We start from the raw sequence: 21,952 nt of genomic DNA on the forward strand, positions 1-21,952 counted from the left end.
TGTACTAAGTACTTTATACAGATTATATTCTTCAATTCTTTTAGTCTGGGGCCTACAAATTATTAGAAGATGACAGCTGTGTGGACATTTGTCATTTTCCTGGTTGCCCAGCCTCCATGTTACCATTATGCATTTGGGAAACAGGACATTGTGTAAAGCAGGGCCCTGGATCTCATTAATGGAAGCCAAAAGGCCTTGATATCAGTTTTCTCTGATTATAATTCTGGAAAAAAGAGTGAAGAGCAGCAGGCAATGTATAAAGTTTATTCAGTAAATTTTAGTGAATTTCAGTGGTGGTGGCATTCAGTATCTGGTGACAGTAATGGCAGGTAGGTCATCTATGGTATCCAGTCCCCAGGGCCAGAACCTGAATGGCAGGGCCAGTGGCATTGCCAGTGTCCAGCAGAAGCATCCTTCCTCTGGTGTGGTCTCCTCTGTGGATATGGCCACCTGGCCTCCCATGGTGCCTGTCTATATTCCTAGCCCAGTTCTCTATCCTTTCTACTGATTCTTTGAGCTCCCCAATACTCTTTCAAGAAATTCCTTTTCTTCTTTGGTTGACCAGAATCAGCTTTTGTTGCCTGCAACCAAGGACTCTGGCTAGCACATAGTCTTTAGGTAATGTGCAGCCTGAAAGAGTCCAATCTGCTTATTTTAGTAAAGATCTCTTAATAAAGTCATGCTTAAATTTGCAACTGGTCTGGGAGTTCTGTCTGGGCTCCCTTTAAGGCCCATACACCTCAGGCAAAAGAAGAAATACCGGGGAAAGGAGCTGTTGTCTCTTGACTCTCAAGTGTCTGCTGCCCCAACCTAATCCACCTTTCTTTGCCTCCTACAACTTTTTCACACTCACTCTTCCACGCATTCAACAAACATTTATTCAGCACTTACTATACACAAGGCATTATGCCAGGCAATAAGAGGAATCCAAAGATCAATAAGCTAACCCTGACAGTATACTTTTTAATTCTTAACCGGCAAATATAATTTTTTTGAAATAGATAAAATTTAAAAATGGGTCATTCTGTTGAAGGTAGAAGTGAAAGGGAACCCTTTTATCTTTGGGTTAGTGTCACTGGATGTAAGGTGAGATCCATTTTTTTGTAAAAGTTCTAGAAATCAAATGAATTCCTTTGATAGAGGTTTCCAGTCAAAAGCAAATAGCTCTTTAAAGATTGAAAAGATAGTGCCTCTTCTAAAGTCAACAAGTAGATTGCTGCTTATCAAAATCCATGTGACTAGGATGAGAGACAGTGGAATTACTGCTTACGCATTAGAAATTTCACTCAAAATAAACTGACTCCTAAAACAGAATCAAGGAAACATCAGTTTCTGTTTTCTTGAGACAGAGTCTTGTTCTGTCGCCAGGTGCCAGGCTGGAGTGCAGTGGTGCAATCTCAGCTCACTGCAACCTCTGTTAATTTTTGTATTTTTAGTAGAGATGGGGTTTCACCATGTTCGCCAGGATGGTCTCCATCTTTCGACCTCGTTATTCGCCCGTCTTGGCCTCCTAAAGTGTTGGGATTACAGGTGAGAGCCACCGTGCCCAGCCGAAATATCAGTTTCTTTTTTCTTTTTTTTTCCTCTTTTCTCCTAGGCCTATAACTAGATGAAACATCAGTTTCAAATGAAAAATATCCAGCTTATTTTGTTCTCCTTAAATTGCCAAATAAATACTTGGTATCCTATAATACAGCAATTGCCGCAGGGACTGTTGACACATCTAAAACCACAGAATACTCAACACAAGCAAGGAAGATGGGCACACATCAGAAGCACAAAATATTCCATCACATACTTCTGGAAAACAAAGTGTAAAGTAAAATTGTAAAGCAGATGATCTCACACACTCAGAAAAAACTGGACAGGCGCATACACACTTTACAGGAGCATGAGCTGAGGTGTTGAGCACTTACAAGACCCTCATCTGGAAACAGTCAGGAAGTCTGATCTAGGAATCAGACTCAGCCTTGGGGTCAGCGCTTCACTTCCCAGTTGACTTCAGACAAGCCACTTAGCCACTCTAGGACTCAGTTTCCTCAATTTCTTTCTTTTCATTGAGACTGAATTTTGCTCTTGTTGCCCAGGCTGGAATGCAATGGTGCAATCTCAGCTCACTGTAACCTCTGCCTCCTGGATTCAAGCGATTCTCCTGCCTCAGCCTCCAGAGTAGCTGGGCTTACAGACATGCGCCACCATGCTCGGCTTGACTAATTTTGTATTTTTAGTAGAGACGGGGTTTCACCATGTTGGTCAGGCTGGACTCGAACTCCTGACCTCAGGTGAACCACCTACCTCAGTCTCTCAAAGTGCTGGGATTACAGGCATGAGCCACTGCACCCAGCCAGGACTCAGTTTCTTTAACAGTAAGTTAGAACAGACAAAATATCAGAATTGAAGGGAAACTTAGAGATCACCTCAATCAATTTTCAACTTGTACCTGACTTTTCTTTGAAGTATCTGTAATATGCTTCTCTGCTTGAACACTTTCTCTCCAGGCAACTGATATTATTATTATTATTATTATTGGGACAGAATCTCACTCTGTCGCCCAGGCTAGAGTGCAGTGGCATGATCTCAGCTCACTGAAACCTCTGCCTCCCGGGTTTAAGCGATTCTCCTGCCTCAGCCTCCTGCGTAGCTGGGATTATAGGCTCCTGCCACCATGCCCGGCTAATTTTTGTATTTTTAGTAGAGACAGGGTTTCACCATGTTGGTCAGGCTGGTGTCAAACTCCTGACCTTGTGATCCACCCGCCTTGGACTCCCAAAGTGCTGGGATTATAGGCATGAGCCACCGCATCCAGCTAGGACAACTTTCTGAAAAGTCCTCAAATTGCTTTTTTCTTCTGCACAGTAAACCACTCCTCTCCCCTTCAGCTGTCCTCATCTGGCACATTCAAGAGAAGAAACTATTCTGGTTTTCATGTTTTTATGGGTGTAGAGTGGTGGTTAAGCACCCTGAATGCTCAGATGGTCTGAATTTGAATACTGGCCCTGTCATTTAGTAGTTGTGTGACCATAGACATGTTATTTTCACCTCTGTAGCTTGAGTTTCTCTCTCTTGAAAATGAGGATAATAATAATGATATCTATTTCTTAGAGAAATTGTGAATGAGATAATTGAGACAGTATAAGCAAAACATTTAGCGTAGTGCCTGGCCCTTAGTAAGTAATAGGGTTACTACCAGTAGTAATAATAAGCCCTAAATTAAGCCCTAAAAATGAAAATAAGAATAAAGGAACTGGCAGATAAGAAAAGCTAATCTGGTCCATTTCAGGAGCTACAAACAAGGTTTGGTTGCCCTGATAGGAAACTTTCCATGCGTTTCATAGCAATTATAACTTTTACTGGTGGATTTCATGTCTAGGACAGGAGCTCAAGAAGGCCAGGACCTTGTCTATCGTGTTAATTGTTGAGTTCTCAGTACCGAGCAGAGTGTCTTGCTCCCAATGGAGTGAAAGAATGGACCAACGCCGTTTTGTCAGGGAAGAGACTGCCGATTTGGCTAAGGTTGCGCAGGGCTCCCAGGAGAGCTGGGACAAGAACTAAGGGCTTCTCGGCAGCCAACACTCAGAATTAAATCGAGGCCCAACCCTAAAGTTTGGTAATTCAGATAGGAACATAAGTATCCAGTGATACCGGGGTCAGCATTCCCACCGCATGGCCTAAGTGCCGGCTCCTGTTTTCGGGGTGACGAGCCCGGGGAGAAGGTGGCTTAATGAGAGGCCGCGAGAGGGTGGGTGCCAGCACTTCGCTAAACCCCGCCCGCAATGCTTCGGGTTGGCTGCCAGCCAGGGCAAGGCTCCAAGCCGGCCGGGGCTGACTCCGGGACCAGCGAACAGAAAACAACCTGGCTCCAGAGACAATTAACAAAGGCTGGAGACCAGCCACCCCTCGCGGCGCACGCACGCGCGCAAACAGCAGCGTGGGCACAGCCGCGCCCGCCCTTGCCCTCGGTGGGCACAGCCGCCCGGAGCGGCGCGGGTGCGGGGAGGGTGGCGACCGGCTCCGTGCTTGAGCGCCCGCAGGCACCTTGCGCGCGCGGGTGAGTCCGCCTGGCGATTGGGGCCTGGTCAGGCAGGATGGGGCCTGGGAGGGGTGCAGGAAACAGCTGCTGGGAGGATCAGAAAAGGTAGGTGGAAAACAGAAAGGCAGGATGCGGCGACCTCCCAACTTGCTTGGTAGCTAGCTTTGTGTCTTTAGCCTTATGGGAATGTAAGCTACCTGATCCATGTGGCCTGACCTAGTCGTTTTCCAGGTGGGAAACTGAGGCCCAGGTAGGTAAGCTGGCTTGGAAAAAAATTATTATTCCCTTTTATTTTTATTTTTTATTTTTAAAAATTTCTTTCCAAGGCAGCGCTGAAGGAAAAACATTATTATTCTCGATTCCTGTTTCTGTCTGCCTTCTTCCGTGTAGGATTTGAGACAGCTGTTAGTAAGAATCCATACATTATAACAATGGAAAAATACAAACAATGGTAAAGAATCCTTGCCAAGAAAAATATAATTACGAATAGACAGTCAAGGCCGGGAAAAAAGAGAACAGAAATCCGTGATCCGTAGGTGAGGTGACTTGGCTAAGGGCCCTCAGAAAAGTGGTGCCAAAGCTGCGACTAGAAGTCAGAACAGCGGGCTCCTGAACGCTGGAAACTTACAGGGGGGAGTGGGGAAGCAGACAGCCTGCCAAGGCACTGGTTCTTTTTTCTTTTCTTTTCTTTCTTTTTTTTTTTTTTTGCTGTTTCTGTAAAAGCACTGGTTCTTAACCTGCTAGGGATCCCTGACCCCTTAGAGATCTGTGTCCACTCGCTGTGGAAGGGTTCACACAAAGCCTTGCGCGCAGTTTGAGATTTGACACGAATTCCTGCTGCAAGGAATGCCTGCAGGCGGGGCACTCGGGCAGCTTGGTTTCAGAGCACTTTCTTTGGTTTTTTGAAGGGAGGCAGCTGATGGAGGAGTACCTGCTGTGCATCCAGACAGCTAGCTGTGTGATCCAGGAAGCATAATTTAACTTCTTCAAGGCCCAGTTTTGTGTGTAGACTGGAGATAAGAGTGTCTGTTTCATCCTCCAGGTTGTTGTCAGACTTAAGAATGAGCGTAAAGGCCAGTGCCTGACATAAAAGATGCTCAATAAAAGTGCTGATGATTGTAGGGTGACTATAGTTTACAATAATCTATTGTATATTTCGAAATAGCTAGAAGAGAATAATTTGAATGGTTCTAGCATAAAGAAAAGACAAATATTTAAAGTGATAGCTACCCCAGGTAAACGGATTTGATCTTTATAAATATATTACATTATCACATGTACCCTGAAACTGTGTACATCTATTATGCATTAATTTAAAAAAGTGATGACACACAAAACCCAGTGAATCAAAGCTGTGCTAATTAGGAAAGGGGGATGACTTGGGAGAAATTGGGCTGTATCTGAAATAAAACACAATTTAAAAAATTATAAACATGAAAAAATAAAGTCAGCCCTATTATGATTTACAAACCACACCACATACGTTTGTGATAGTGTCCTAAATAAGGGTGCAGCAAGGCACTACCCTCGATATTTGACTCCAAGTCAAAAGCTGAAAGTAGAAACTACCAGATACTGTAACAAGGACCGTTTATTGGCTTTCACTTGCCTCTCTCAAACAGAGTCAGCACCTATAGAGTTTGTTTTTAAATGAGAGGAAAGAGGACATAAACTGGGACCTGGGCAGCACCCACTCTTGCCCAGCAATAGAGCTTCAGCTGAATATCTGCCAGGGAACAGGAATTGCTGGCAGTTGGCTTACATCCCTCTTGGATCAGCAGATTACTGTGGTAAACAGTGACTTGGCTGATTCTGCCCTAGATCAAATAAATGGCTTTTTATTTAACTAATGAAGCAGGGAGTGTGTTTTCATGTGCTATAACAGAAGCAAAATGGCATTTGTAGAGCTTGACTGTCCAAAGCTTATTGATTGTTTATTGATGGGCTTAAGAATTTATTTATTTGTTTGTTTATTTAGAAACAGGGTCTTGTTGCTCTGCTGCCCAGGCTGAGTGCAGTGGTGAAATCAACCACTCAGGTTTAAGCAATCCTCCTGCCTCAGCCTTCTGAGTAGCTGGGGTTACAGGCATACGCCACCACACCTGGCTATTTTTTTTTAACTTTTTGTAGAGACAGGGTCTTGCTATTTTGCCCAGGCTGGTCATGAACTCCTGGATGCCAGTGATCCTCCCACCTCAGCCTGCCAATGTGCTGGGGTTACAGGCATGAGCCACTGTGCCCAGTGGATTTTATAATTCTAATTATTGTTATTATTTTCTTAATTCCCTAGTTCCAGAAAGCTTAAGAACTTTAAATCTATGGATCCAAACATGAGAGGACAGAGCCTGGGCAGGCCCACTCATCTATACAAATAACTGCTTTTAAATAAAATACTGTGTAGGGCCAGGTTTGGTGGCTCACACCTGTAATCCCAGCCACTTCGGGAGGCTGAGGCAGGTGGATCATGAGGTCAGGAGTTCAAGACCAGCCTGGCCAACATGGTGAAACCCCTTCTCTACTAAAAATACAAAAGTTAGCCAGGCATGGTGGCGTGCACCTGTAGTCCCAGCTATTCAGGAGGCTGAGGTGGGAGAATTGCTTGAGAATCCAGGAGGCAAAGGTTGCAGTAAGCCGAGATCATGCCACTGCACTGCAGACTGGACGACAGAGCACGATTCTGTCTCAAAAACAAAAAAAACAAATAAACAAACAAAAAATACTGTGTTGTCTCCTTCCAAATAGAGCTGGGGAAATATGGCTAAGGGCAGATAGCTGGTATGTGATTTGGGTTAAGGCACATATCACCTGTCTGGTGGGTTACATTCCTTTCCATGTATTTATAAAAGGGAGTTTTTCCTCCAGAAAAGAGAGGCAGAATGTGTATGTCTGTGTGTATGGGGCGAGGGGATGTCCATTGCTGTCTTTCCACCTCCTTTCTAATCATTTATTTCTCAACCCAGAGAAGTCCTTTTCTGTAAGCATGTGACTTGGAAAATTCCTTCCTTTCTTGGTTCTGTGGCTCTATTTTGTTTCACAGTAGTTTCTAAAATATTAGAATTTTTTTTTGTAATTTGACTATGAACTCTTCATATGTTTCTATTTTTCTTTTTTCTTTTGAGATGGAGCCTCCACTCACTGCAACTTCCGCCTCCCAGATTCAAGCAATTCTCCTGCCTCAGCCTCCCAAACTGGGACTACAGTCATGCACCAACATGTCTGGCTCTTTTATTTTTATTTTTAGTAGAGATGGGGTTCTGTCATGTTGGCCAGGCTGGTCTCAAAACTCCTGACCTCAGGTGATTCGTCTGCCTCGGCCTCCCAAATTGCTGGGATTACAGATGTGATCCACGAAGCCCAGCCCAGTTTTATCTTTTTGAAAGACCACTCCACTCTGATGTTGTGGATCCAGTCAGGAAGCTGGTGTACCAGTCCGGGAGAAAGATGGTGGAGGTTTAGACCCAGAAGGTCTTAGAGATGGAAAGTACAAATTAATGGATATCTTTAATAAAACAAAACAGAGCCCAAAGGTGGACACTGATCAATACTCTTTGAAATTAGTAGTTTTATCAGTTTGTAGTCCCTATTCATGTCCTATCACTGCTCTCTATGCCAGCCTCCACCACTGCCTGTTATTCCATGTGTAAGTACGTCACAAGAGACTGACAACAGCTTCCTGGTTGAGATACACTGGACTACAGTATTCCTTTGATTTACTGATCTAGTTGACAGTCAGTAAAATCTGGCATGACCTTTTGTTTTTTTGAGACGGAGTCTCTCTCTGTCGTCCAGGCTGGAGTGCAATTGCATGATCTTGGCTCACTGAAACCTCTGCCTCCTCAGTTCAAGAGATTCTCCTACCTCAGCCTCCTGAGTAGCTGGCATTACAGGCAAGCACCACCACACCTGGTTAATTTTTGTATTTTTAGTAGAAATGTAGTTTCACTATATTGGCTGGGATGGTCTCAAACTCCTGACCTTGTGATCTGCCCGCCTCAGCCTCCCAAAGTGCTGGGATTATAGGTGTTAGCCACTGCGCCCAGCTTGACTGGTTTTTATTAAATTAACCTCTGCTGACTCCAAGTGATCTCTGTTTCCCTTCCTAAGGGGTAACAAACCATTTGTTTTACTCAAGTGACAGAAACCTAGCTCAGAGTGACTTAGATAAAAGGGGGGTGAGGAATAAAAATGTATTTGCTTTCAGCTGGAAATATTGAAGAAAAAAATAATAAAAAATAAAAAGAAAAAAATGTATTTGCTTATGTAAGAAAAAGAATCTGTCTCTGTCATGGTTGAAATGAATCATGCCATCATTTCAGTTTCTCTGTCAGTCTCTCAGTTCTATTTCTATGGTATTAGCCTTATTCTCAGTAAGGCTCTGGTATATAGTTCTTATTATCATGATTAGCTGTTCATGGCACCTGCTCTAATATGATGCATCTAGATCAGGCACATGTCTTTAGGCAACTTCATACATCTGATCGATGGTAATGCTACCCTTTCCAATTTAACAATAATAGAAACAGAAGACCATGGCTACTCTTAGTGAGAGTTTATCATGTACCAGGAACTCTATTAATATTTTACTTGGATTATCTTAAGAAATCTTACAACAATCTTGTGAGAACGGTTACATAAATATCCCAGGAAAGCCAGCTAATGGATTGCAGAATCAGCATTTGAAATCAGGTTGTTCTGGCTCCAGGGTCTGGGCTCCTAACCTTCACCATGCTTCTCACTATCAATCTCTAGAACAAGAAGAGGAAAGCACTGTCACTAAATAGTGTGCTTCTCTCTTACTTTTTCTGAACATTTTTTTTTTTTTTTTTTTGAGACGAAGTTTCGCTTTTATTACCCAGGCTGGAGTGCAATGGCGCGATCAAGGCTCACTGCAACCTCCGCCTACTGGGTTCAGGCAATTCTCCTGCCTCAGCCTCCTGAGTACCTGGGATTACAGGCACACGCCACCATGCCCAGCTAATTTTTTTTTTGTATTTTTAGTAGATACGGGGTTTCACCATGTTGACCAGGATGGTCTCGATCTCTTGACCTCGTAATCCACCCGCCTTGGCCTCCCAAAGTGCTGGGATTACAGGCTTGAGCCACTGCGCCCGGCCACATCAGTCTTAAAATACGCTTCGTAGTGATAATAGGGATGGGACTTTGGAAGTCATCCTTATAATTTTGTTGATTCCAGCTCTTTTGGGGGTTTAGAGTTCTGGAAGCTCTGTACAGGATCCTCCCTTATGACTATGGTGTCTATCTTTATTTTATTTTATTTTACTTTTTTGAGACGGAGTTTCGCTCTTGTTACCCAGGCTGGAGTGCAATGGCGGGATCTCGGCTCACCGCCTCCTGGGTTCAAGCAATTCTCCTGCCTCAGCCTCCTGAGTAGCTGGGACTACAGGTGCACACCACCATGCCCAGCTAATTTTTGTATTTTTAGTAGAGACGGGGTTTCACCATGTTGACCAGGATGGTCTCGATCTCTTGACCTTGTGATCCACCTGCCTCGGCCTCCCAAAGTGCTGGGATTATAGGCGTGAGCCACCGCGTCCAGCCCTATGGTGTCTATCTTTATAAACAAGGCTCAGTAGCCAGAGTCCCTATGTGCACATTCTTATTTCTGTAGGTGTTCCCTCCTTTCCTCCTTTTATTCTTTTTTTTTTTTTTTTTTTTTTGAGACAGAGTCTTGCTCTGTCACCCAGGCTGGAGTGTAATGGCATGATCTCAGCTCACAGCAACCTCTGCCTCTAAGGTTCTAGCAATTCTTGGGTCTCAGCCACCCAAGTAGATGGGATTGATTACAAGTGTGTGCTATCACACCTGGCTAAGTTTTATATTTTTCAGTAGAGACAGGGTTTTGCTATGTTGGCCAGGCTGGTCTTGAATTCTTCACATAATCCGCCTGCCTGACCTTCCAAAGTGCTGGGATTATGGGCGTAAGCCACCATGCCCAGCCCCTTTATTCTTCAATAGGGTCCTTTGCTCTCATGATGTCTGAGCTTCACTTTTGACGGCTTTCTGTGAACCATTCCTGGAGTCTGAGACCAGACGGTTTTCCTTTTCTCCTCTTCCTTAAATGTTTAAATTGGCTTCTCCCTGGAGTAAGAAAGGGAAAGCAAAACAAACAAACAAAAAGATTTAAAATATATATAAAATGGCTCCCCTTTAAAGCCTTGGGTGGGCAGCTGATGGATGCTCAACTTTCCCTTCCCTGACATTTTATCTTCTGAAATAACTTTCACTTGATAGTTTCACTTTCCCCAGGGGTCTGCTTAGAGTCATTTCTCCATTCGGTTCCCCTAATTGGTCAAAACAAAGTCAGGCTCAGTGGCTTTTGCCTGTAATCCCAGTGCACTGGGAGGCCAAGATGAGAGGATCACTTGAGGCCAAGAGTTAGAGATCAGCCTGGGCAACAAGTGAGACCCTGTCTCTACAAAAAATTAGAAAATTAGCTGGGCATAGTGGAACATGCCTGTAGTCCCAGCTATATGAGAGGATTGCTCGAGCCCAGGAGTATAACATTGTATTCCAGCCCTGGGTAACAGAGTGAGCTCTTGTCTCTTAAAAAAAAAAAAAAAAAAATTAGGTTTGGAGTATTGTTTCCTTTTGCTACTTTTTCTCTCTTGAAAGGGATTAAATAATCAGGATGTCTGTATTATTTTTTAAAAGTAGTGTTGTGTTTTTAATTGATGCATAATGTTTAATTAATTATTAATTAGTAAGACAGGGTCTCACTCTGTTGTCCAGGCCAGAGTACAGTGGCATGATTACTGCTCACTGTAGCCTCAACTTTCTGAGCTCAAGCAATCCTCTTACCTCAGCCTCCCAAGTAGCTGAGACTACAGGCATGCACCACCATGCCTGGCTCTTTTTTTGTTTTTCTTTTTGAGACAGTTTCACTCTTGTTGCTTGGGCTGGAGTGCAGTGGCACGACCTCGGCTCACTGCAACCTTCACCTCCCAGGTTCAAGCAATTCTCCTGCCTCAGCCTCCTGAGTAGCTGGGATTACAGGTGCCTGCCATCGCATCCAACTAATTTTTGTATTTTTAGTAGAAACAGGGTTTCACCATGTTGGCCAGGCTGGTCTTGAACTCCTGATCTCAGGTGATCCTCCTGCCTTGGCCTCCCAAAGTGCTGGGATTATAGGTGTGAGCCACCATGCCCAGCTGCCTGGCTAATTAAAAAAATGATTTTTAATAGAGATGGGGTCTCACTGTGTTTCCCAGGCTGATCTCCAACTCCAGAGCTCAAGCAATCCTCCCAATTTAGCCTCACAAAGTGTTGGGATTACAGGTGTGCTCCACTGTGCCCAACCTACATCATGTTTTAATTTAAATAGTTCCTCTGCTTTTAGTGGAGTGAAACCTGGAACAAATAACCAGATATTTTAAATACCTTATCCTAATTGTAGCCTCGCATTTTCCCCATCTTCATATTTCCAGAATCCTGCAAAATACTTGGCATGTAGTAGCTGTTCCAAATACTTGTTGAATGAATGTGTGAGTGCCCAAATCCCTCTGTGCCGTGTGTGAACAGAAGAGAAGAGAGAGAAGATAATTAACTCAGTTTTATTTTATTCTTGAGCCAGAAGCAGTAGCTTGCTACATAAGTATTAACTGAAGAACATTCAACTTTCATTTTTTTTAATTGAGATAGGCTCTTGCTCTGTTGCCAAGGCTGGAGTGCAGTTGTGTGATCCTGGCTCACTGCAACCTCCACCTCCCAGTTGGAGAATGGCTCTAACCTCAGACTTCAGGGTGGCTGGGACTACAGATGTGCATCACCACACCCAGCTAAATTTTTTATTTTTGTAGAGATAGGGTTTCATCATGTTGCCCCGAGCAACATGTGTGGTCTCGAGCTTCTGAGCTAAAGTGATCCTCCTGCCTCATCCTCCCAAAGTTCTGGGATTATAGGCATGAACCACTATGCCTGGCTTCTCCATATATATTTTTTTTGAGCACCAAGTATGTGCCAGCCTGATTTTAATTTTTTTTTTTTTTTTTAGGTAGTGTCTTTCTCTGATGCTCAGACTGCAGTGGCACAATCATGGCCGTAGAGTGCATGGCTCTCTGTGGCCTCACTCTTCGGGGCTTAGAACAATCCTCCTGCCTCAGCCTCCTAAGGAGCTAGGACCACAGGCTGGGCGTGATGGCTCATGACTATAATCACAGGCATGCGCCACCATACCTGGCTTTTGTTTTGTTTTGTTTTTGTGGAGATTGGGGTTTTGCTACATTGCCAAAGCTGGTCATGAACCTCTTGCCTCAAGTGATACTCCCACCTTGGCCTCCCAAAGTGCTGGGATTACAGGCATGAGCCACTGTACCAGGCCTTATTTTAGTTCTTTATTATCTATCACAAGGCATCAAGAATATCTCAGGATTGACCATGGACTGGACTGTGCAGATTCTTTTTCTAGTGCTGTCCAGTGACCTGACTTGCCTTAAGGAAAGGTATGTTTTCCTAAGTGTGTTCTCTGAGACAAGTCTCCTTACCAGGATGGGAAAGGACGGAAAACAGAAGAAGGTACCTAGCTTGCTCTGCTAGGCTTTTGTCTTTTTTTTTTTTTTTTTGAGATGGAGTTTCACTCTTGTTGCCCAGGCTGGAGTGCAATGGTGCAATCTCGTCTCACCACAACCTTCGCCTCCTGGATTCAAGCAATTCTCCTACCTCAGCCTTCTGAGTAGCTGGGATTACCGGTGCATGCTACCACACCTGGCTAATTTTTTTGTATTTTTAGTACAGATGGGGTTTCACTATGTTGGTTGGGCTGGTCTCAAACTCCTGACTTTAGGTGATCCATCCACCTCAGCCTCCCAAAGTGCTGGGATTAGAGGTGTAAGCCACTGTGCCCAGCTGTGGCTTTTGTCTTTTTTTAAGAGATGGGATCTCTCTCTGTTGCCCAGGCTGGAGTACGGTAGTGTCCTTATAGCTCACTGCAGCCTTGAACTCCTAGACTCAAGTGATCCTCCCTCTTTAGCTTCCTGAGTAGCTGGGACAATAGATGTGAGACCATTTGCCTGACTTCTCCCAGGCTTTTAAGCTGCATTTGTCCTGAGAGTATTGCAAAGATAGTGGATAACTTAAGCTATACAGACAGTCCTCAACTTACAATGGTTAGACTTAATGAATTTTTGACTGTATGATGGTGTAAAAGTGATACACATTCAGTAGACACCATACTTTGAGGTACCCATATAACCATTCTATTTTTCACTTACAATAAATTAGTTAAGATATTCCACACTTTATTATAAAACAGATTTTGTATTGGATGATTTTGGGCAACTGTAGGCTAACGTAAGTGTTCTAAGCACGTTTAAAGTTATCTAAGCTGTGATGTTCACTAGGTTTCAGATATATTACATGCATTTTTTACTTAGGCAATTTTCAACTTATAATGGGTTTATCAGGACATAACCTCATTGTAAGTCGAAGAGCATCTGTATAATATTTTGAAATTTTTATTTCGAAATAATTATAGATCAAGGTGAGGTTGCAACAATAGCACAGGGTGGTCCTCTGTACTGTTCACCCATGTTTTGCCAATCGTTGCATCTTACTTAAATATAGCACAACATCAAACCAGGAAATGGGCATTGGTATAATATGTGTGTTTGTGTTTGATTGTTCTGTTCCATTTTATCATATGCAGATTTGTGTAGTCACCATGTCAATTAAATTACGGAATTTTCTGTCACCACAAAGTTCTCTTTGTTGCTATTCTTTTATAAGTCACACCCACCTGCTGTCCATCCCCATCTCTAACCACGTAGCCACTAATCTGGTCTCTCTTTCTACAATTTTCTTTGTTATTGAATGGAATCACGCAGTATGTGAACATTAAAAATTGGCTTTTTTTTTTTCCACACAGCCTCATGCCCTGGAGAACCATCCAAGTTGTTTACTGTATCAGTAGATGGTACCCTTTTATTTCTGAGTATTCAGTGGTATGGATGTACCACTGTTTGTTTAACCATTCATCTATTAAAGGAAATTTTGACTGTTTCCAGTTTTTTTTTGAGATGGAGTATGCTCTGTTGTCAGGCTGGAGTTCAGTGGCACGATCTCGGCTCATGCAACCTCTCCCTCCCAGGTTCAAGCAATTCTCTTGCCTCAGCCTCCCAAGTAGCTGGGACTACAGGTACACACTACCACACCCAGCTAATTTTTTGTACTTTTAGTAGAGATGGTGTTTCACCATGTTTACCAGGATGGTCTTGATCTCTTGACCTTGTGATCTGCCTGCCTTGGCCTCCCAAAATGCTGGGGTTACAAGCATGAGCCACAGTGCCTGGCCTGTTTCCAGTTTTTAAATGTTTGTTACAAGTAAAGCTTCTATGAACACTTATGTACAGGTTTTATACATAAGATCTCTTACTGTGAGTTAAATGTTCAGATGTGCAATTGTTGAGTTGTACAGAAAGTGTATGTTTTATTTTTGAAGAAACTGACAAACTATTTTCCAGGGTGGCTGTACCATTTTACTTTTTTTTTTGAGGTGGAGTCTACCTCTGTTATCCAGGCAGGAGTGTAGTGGCACAATCTCACCGCAACCTTCTCCTCCCGGGTTCAAGCTATTCTCCTGCCTCCTGAGTAGCTGGGATTACTGGCGCTCACCACTATGGCTGGCTAATTTTTATATTTTTAGTAGAGATGGGGTTTTGCCATGTTGGTCAGGCTGGTCTTGAACTCTTGACCTTAGGTGATCTGCCCTTCCCAGCCTCCCAATGTGCTGGGATTACAGGCATGAGCCACTGCACTCAGGCATTTTACATTTTCACCAGCAGTGTAGGAGAGATCCAGTTTCTCCACATTCTTGCCAGGATTTGATATTCTATAATATTGTTTTGGTAATAGCTTTTTTTTTAATTTTAAATTTTTTTTGATTTTTTTAATTTTTAAAATTTTTTATTGCATTTTAGGTTTTGGGGTACATGTGAAGAATATGCAAGATTGTTGCATAGGTACACATATGACAGTGTGATTTGCTGCCTTCCTCCCCTTCACCTATATCTGGCATTTCTCTCCATGCTATCTCTCCCCAACTCCCCACCCCCGACTGTCCCTCCCCTATTTCCCCCCAACAGACCCCAGTGTGTGATGCTCCCCTCCCTGTGTCCATGTATTCTCATTGTTCAACACCCACCTATGAGTGAGAACATGTGGTGTTTGATTTTCTGTTCTGTGTCAGTTTGCTGAGAATGATGGTTTCCAGGTTCATCCATGTCCCTACGAAGGACACGAACTCATCATTTTTTATGGCTGCATAGTATTCCAGGGTGTATATGTGCCACATTTTCCCTGTCCAGTCTGTCATTGATGGGCATTTGGGTTGGTTCCAGGTCTTTGCTATTATAAACAGTGCTGCAGTGAACATTCGTGTGCATGGGTCCTTCTAGTAGAACAATTTATAATCCTTTGGATATATACCCAATAATGAGATTGCTGGGTCAAATGGAATTTCTATTTCTGGGTCCTTGAGGAATCGCCACACTGTCTTCCACAATGGTTGAACAAATTTACACTCCCACCAACAGTGTAAAAGCGTTCCTATTTCTCCACATCTTCTGCAGCATCTGTTGTCTCCAGATTTTTTAATGATCACCATTCTAACTGGCGTGAGATGGTATCTCAATGTAGTTTTGATTTGCATTTCTCTAATGATCAGTAATGATGAGCATTTTTTCATATGTTTGTTGGCCTCATCTATGTCTTTTGTAAAGTGTCTCTTCATATCCTTCACCCACTTTTGAATGGGCTTGTTTGTTTTTTTCTTGTAAATCTGTTTTAGTTCTTTGTAGATTCTGGATATTAGCCCTTTGTCAGATGGGTAGATTGCAAAAAATTTTTCCCATTCTGTTGGTTGCTGATTCACTCTAATGACTGTTTCTTTTGCTGTGCAGAAGTTGTGGAGTTTGATTAGGTCCCATTTGTCTATTTTGGCTTTTGTTGCCAATGCTTTTGGTGTTTTGGTCATGAAGTCCTTGCCTATGCCTATGTCCTGAATGGTTTTGCCTAGATTTTCTTCTAGGATATTTATGGTGTTGGATCTTATGTTTAAGTCTTTAATCCATCTGGAGTTAATTTCAGTGTAAGGTGTCAGGAAGGGGTCCAGTTTCTGCTTTCTGCACATGGCTAGCCAGTTTAACCAACACCATTTATTAAACAGGGAATGCTTTCCCCATTGATTGTTTTTGTCAGGTTTGTCAAAGATCAGATGGTTGTAGATGTGTAGCATTGCCTCCAAGGCCTCTGATCAGTTCCATTGGTCTAGATCTCTGTTTTGGTATCAGTACCATGCTGTTTTGATTGCTGTAGCCTTGTAGTATAGTTTGAAGTCTGGTAGTGTAAGGCATCCAGATTTGTTCTTTCTGCTTAGAATTGACTTGGCTATGCAGGCTCTCTTTTAGTTCCATATGAAGTTTAAGGTGGTTTTTTCCAGTTCTGTGAAGAAGGTCATTGGTAGATTGATGGAGATAGCGTTGAATCTGTAAATTACTTTGGGCAGTATGGCCATTTTCATGATATTGATTCTTCCTAACCATGAACATGGAATGTTTCTCCATCTGTTTGTGTCCTCTCTTATTTCATTGAGCAGTGGTTTGTAGTTCTCCTTGAAGAGGTCCTTTACGTTCTTTGTTAGTTGTATTCCTAGGTATTTTATTCTCTTTGTAGTGATTGTGAATGGCAGTTTGTTCTTGATTTGGCTCTCTTTAAGTCTGTTATTGGTGTATAGGAATGCTTGTGGGTTTTGCACATTGATTTTGTATCCTGAGACTTTGCTGAAGTTGCTTATCAGTTTTAGGAGATTTTGGGCTGTGACAATGGGGTCTTCTAAATATACAATCATGTCATCTGCAAATAGAGACAATTTGACTTCCTCCTTTCCTATTTGAATGCCCTTTATTTCTTTTTCTTGCCTGATTGCTCTGGGGGCTGAGACGATGGGGTCTTCTAAATATACAATCATGTCATCTGCAAATAGAGACAATTTGACTTCCTCCTTTCCTATTTGAATGCCCTTTATTTCTTTTTCTTGCCTGATTGCTCTGGCTAGAACTTCCAATACTATATTGAATAGGAGTGGTGAGAGAGGGCATCCTTGCCTAGTGCCAGATTTCAAAGGGAATGCTTCCAGTTTTTGCCCATTCAGTATGATATTGGCTGTTGGTTTGTTGTAAATAGCTTTTATTATTTTGAGATATGTTCCATCAATACCTAGTTTATTGAGGGTTTTTAACATAAAGGCTGTTGAATTTTGTCAAAGGCCTTCTCTGCATTAATTGAGATAATCATGTAGTTTTTGTCTTTGGTTCTGTTTATGTGGTGAATTATATTTATAGACTTGCATATGTTGAAACAGCCTTGCATCCCCGGGATGAAGCCTACTTGATCATGGTGGATAAGCTTTTTGATGTGCTGTTGCAATTGGTTTGCCAGTATTTTATTGAAAATTTTTGCATCTATGTTCATCATGGATATTGGCCTGAAGTTTTCTTTTCTTGCTGAGTCTCTTCCGGGTTTTGGTATCAGGATGGTGTTGGTCTCATAAAATGATTTGGAAAGGATTCCCTCTTTTTGGATTGTTTGCGATAGTTTCAGAAGAAATGGTACCAGCTCCTCTTTGTGTGTCTGGTAGAATTCGGCTGTGAACCCATCTGGGCCTGGGCTTTTTTTGTGTGGTAGGCTCTTAATTGCTGCCTCAACTTCTGCCCTTGTTTTTGGTCTATTCAGGGTTTCGACTTCTTTCTGGGTTAGGCTTGGGAGGATGCAAGTGTCCAGGAATTCATCCATTTCTTCCAGGTTTACTAGTTTATGTGCATAGAATTGTTTGTAATAATCTCTGATGATGGTTTGTATTTCTGTGGAATCTGTGGTGGTGTTCGCTTTATCATTTTTTATTGCATCTATTTGATTTTTCTTTTTCTTTTTTATTAATCTGGCTAGTGGTCTGTCTATTTTGTTGATCTTTTCAAAAAACCAGCTCCTGGATTTATTGAGTTTTTGAATGGTTTTTTGTGTCTCTATCTCCTTCAGTTCTGCTCTGATCTTAGTTATTTCTTGTCTTCTGCTAGGTTTTGAGTTTTTTTGATCTTGTTTCTCTAGCTCTTTCAATTTTGATGATGGGTGTTGATTTTAGATCTTTCCTTGCTTTTCATGTGGGCATTTATTGCTATATATTTTCATCTAACACTGCTTTAAATGTGTCCCAGAAATTCTGGTATGTTGTGTCTTTGTTCTCGTTGGTTTTGAAGAACATCTTTACTTCTGTCTTCATTTCATTGTTTATCCAGTCAACCTTCAAGATTCAGTTGTTCAGTTTTCATGAAGCTGTGCAGTTCTCAGTTAGTTTCTGAATTCTGAGTTCTAACTTGATTGCACTGTGGTCTGAGACTGTTTGTTATGATTTCCGTTCTTTTGCTGAGGAGTGATTTACTTCCAATTATGTGGTCAATTTTAGGGAAGATGTGACGTGGTACTGAGAAGAATGTATATTCTGTGGATTTGGGGTGGAGAGTTCTGCAAATGTCTATTAGGTTTGCTTGTTCCAGGTCTGAGTTCAGGTCCTGGATATCCTTGTTAATTTTCTGTCTGGTTGATCTGTCTAATATTGACAGTGGAGTGTTAAAGTCTCCCACTATTACTGTGTGTGAGTCTAAATCTCTTTGTAAGTCATTAAGAACTTGCTTTATGTATCTGGGTGCTCCTGTATTGGGTGCTTATATATTTAGGATCGTTAGCTCTTCTTGTTGCATTGATCCTTTTACCATTATGTAATGTCCTTCTTTGTCTCTTTTGATCTTTATTGGTTTAAAGTCTATTTTATCAGAGACAAGAATTGCAACTCCTGCTTTTTTTTTGCCCTCCATTTGCTTGGTAAATCTTCCTCCATCCCTTTATTTTGAGCCTTTGTGTATCCTTGCATGCGAGGTGGGTTTCCTGGATACAGCACACCGATGGGTGTTGACTTTTTTTTTTTTTTTAAGATGGGGTTTCACCATGATGGCCAGGCTAGTCTTGAACTCCTGACCTCAGGTGATCCCCCCACCTCGGCCTCCCAAAGTGCTAGGATCACAGGAGTGAGCCACCACGCTTGGCCCAGTTTTGACTTTTTATCCAATTTGCCAGTCTGTGTCTTTTGATAACTCATTTACATTTAGGGTTAATATTGTTATGTGTGAATTTGATCCTGCCATTTTAATGCTAGCTGGCTGTTTTGCCCATTAGTTGATGCAGTTTCTTTATTGTGTCAATGCTCTTTACCATTTGGTATGTTTTTGGAGTGGCTGGTACTGGTTGTTCCTTTCTATGTTTAGTGCTTCTTTCAGGAGCTCTTGTAAAGCAGGCCTGGTGGTGATGAAATCTCTGAGTAATTGCTTGTTCATAAAGGATTTTATTTCTCCTTCACTTATGAAGCTTAGTTTGGTTGGATATGAAATTCTGGGTTGAAAGTTCTTTTCTTTAAGGATGTTCAATATCCCCCACTCTCTTCTGGCTTGTAGGGTTTCTGCTAAGAGATCTGCTGTGAGTCTGATGGGCTTCCCTTTGTGGGTAACCTGACCTTTCTCTCTGGCTGCCCTTAGCATTTTCTCCTTCATTTCACCCGTGGTGAATCTGAGGATTATGTGCCTTGGGGTTTCTCTTCTTGAGGAATATCTTTGTGGTGTTCTCTGTATATCCTGGACTTGAATATTGGCCTGCTTTTCTAGGTTGGGGAAGTTTTCCTGCATAATATCCTGGAGAGTATTTTTCAGCTTGGATTCATTCTCTCTGTCACATTCAGGTACACCTATCGAACGTAGATTAGGTCTTTTCATATAGTCCCATATTTCTTGGAGACTTTGTTCATTCCTTTTTACCCTTTTTCTCTAATCTTGCCTTCTTGTTTTATTTCACTGAGTTGATCTTCGACCTCCGATATCCTTTCTTCTGCTTGGTCAATTCGGATGTTGAAACTTGTGTATGCTTTGTGAAGTTCTCATGTTGTGTTTTTCAGCTCCATCAATTCACTTATATTCCTCTCTAAATTGTCCACTCTCGTTAGCATTTCATCAAACCTTTTTTCAGGGTTCTTAGTTTCTTTGCATTGGGTTAGAACGTGTTCTTTTAGTTCAGAGAAGTTTTTTATTACTCATCTTCTGAAGCCTGTTTCTGTCAATTCATCACACTCATTCTCCATCCAGCCTTGTTTCCTTGCTGGTGAGGAGTTGTGATCCCTTGCAGGAGGAGAGGGATCTGGTTTTGGATGTTTTCACCCTTTTTGTGCTGGTTTCTTCCCATCTTTGTGGATTTATCCACCTGTGGTCTTTGTAGTTGTTGACTTTCAGATTGGGTCTCTGAGTGGATGTCCAGTTTGTTGATGATGAAGTTATTTCTTTCTGTTTCTTAGTTTTCCTTCTAACAGTCAGGCCTCTCTGCTGTAGGACTGCTGAGGTCCACTCCAGGCCCTGCTTGCCTGGGGATCACCTGCAGCAGCTTCAGAACAGTAAGGGTTGCTGCCAGTTTCTTCTTCTGCTATCTTTGTCCCAGAAGGATACCCTCCAGATGTCAGTCTGAGCTTTCCTTTATCAGGTGACTCTTTGGATATATGGGGGTCAGGGAGCTGCTTGAGGAGACAGTCTGTCCTTTATAGGAGCTCAAGTGCTGAGCTGTGAGCTCCATTGTTCATTCAGAGCTGCTGGGTGGGTACGTTTAAGTCTACTGCAGCAGAACTCACAAATGCCTTTCCCCCCCTGTCCCACAGAGTTGGGGCTTTATTTATAAGTTTCTGTCATGCTGCTGCCTTTTTTCAGGGCTTCCCTGCCCAACAAGGAGGCAGTCTAGTCACAGTCTGCCTGCAGAGGCTTTGCTGAGCTGCTGTGGCCTCCACCCAGCTCCCATGTGAACTTCCCTGCAGTCCCTCTGCTGTTTCACTGGGACCTGCAATCCTGAGATGCTCCTAATTGGCCATCTTGGATCTGTCTGTTAACAGCTTTATTGATATATAATTCATATTATATGGTTTGCCCATTTAAAGTGTACAAATCAGTAGTTTCTAGTGTATTCACAGACTTGTGTGCATCTATCACTACAATGAGTTTAGAACATTTTCATCACCTCCCAGAAAACCTTGCACCCTTTAACTCCAATCTCTAATTTTCCATCCCCTCAGACTAAGGAAATTTCCAGTCTTTCTGTTTCTATAGATTTGACTATTCTGGTCATTTCAAATAAATGCAATAATAAAATGTGTGTTCTTTTGTGATTGCCTTTTTTCACTAAGCATGTTTTTAAGCTTCACTTATGTGGCCAGGCGGGGTGGCTCACGCCTGTAATCCCAGCACTTTGGGAGGATGAGGTAGACAGATCACAAGGTTAGTATTTTGAGACCAGCCTAACATGGTGAAAACCTGTCTCTACTAAAAACACAAAAATTAGCTGGGTGTGGTGGTGCATGCCTGTAATCCCAGCTACTCAGGAGATCAAGGTAGGAGAATTGCCTGAACCTGGGAGGCGGAGGTTGCAGTGAGAAGAGATCGCACCACTGCACTCCAGCCTGGGTGACAGAGCGAGAGACTCTGTCTCAAAAAACAAACAAACAAAAAATTCATTTATGTTGTAGGACATACCAACACAGTTGGTCCTTGAACATGGGTTTTGGGGCACCAAACTATACAGTGGAAAATCCACTTACAACTTCTGAGTCACCAAAAACTTAACTGCTAATAGCCTACTGTTCACTGGAAGCCTTACTGATAACATAAACAGTTGATTAACATGTATTTTGTATGTTATATATATTATATACTATATTCTTTAAGTAAGCTAGAGAAAATAACTTTATTTTAGAAATCACGGAGAAGAGAAAATGTGTTTACTATTTATTAAGTGGAAGTGGAACATCGTAAAGATCTTCACCCTATGGTCTTTATG

The 21,952-nt window shown here is 42.3% G+C and overlaps 1 protein-coding gene across 17 annotated transcripts in view; it reads left to right on the top strand.

Moving 5' to 3' along the window:
* Positions 1-3,814: 3,814 nt before the first annotated feature.
* ARHGEF37 (Rho guanine nucleotide exchange factor 37) overlaps positions 3,815-21,952 on the top strand; it is a 63,375-nt gene continuing 45,237 nt past the window's right edge. For 11 of the 17 annotated variants that reach the window (XM_054250674.2, XM_078362689.1, XM_078362755.1 and 8 more), the window contains exon 1: positions 3,815-4,048. The gene's annotated coding sequence lies outside the window, so the exon portion shown is untranslated. Of the gene's footprint in view, positions 4,136-21,952 lie in introns of all 17 variants that reach the window. The other 6 variants (XM_078362744.1, XM_078362725.1, XM_078362695.1 and 3 more) reach the window with 1 other exon arrangement.

Source organism: Callithrix jacchus, chromosome 2 (assembly GCF_049354715.1).
Source record: "Callithrix jacchus isolate 240 chromosome 2, calJac240_pri, whole genome shotgun sequence".
Classification (NCBI taxonomy): domain Eukaryota; kingdom Metazoa; phylum Chordata; class Mammalia; order Primates; family Cebidae; genus Callithrix; species Callithrix jacchus.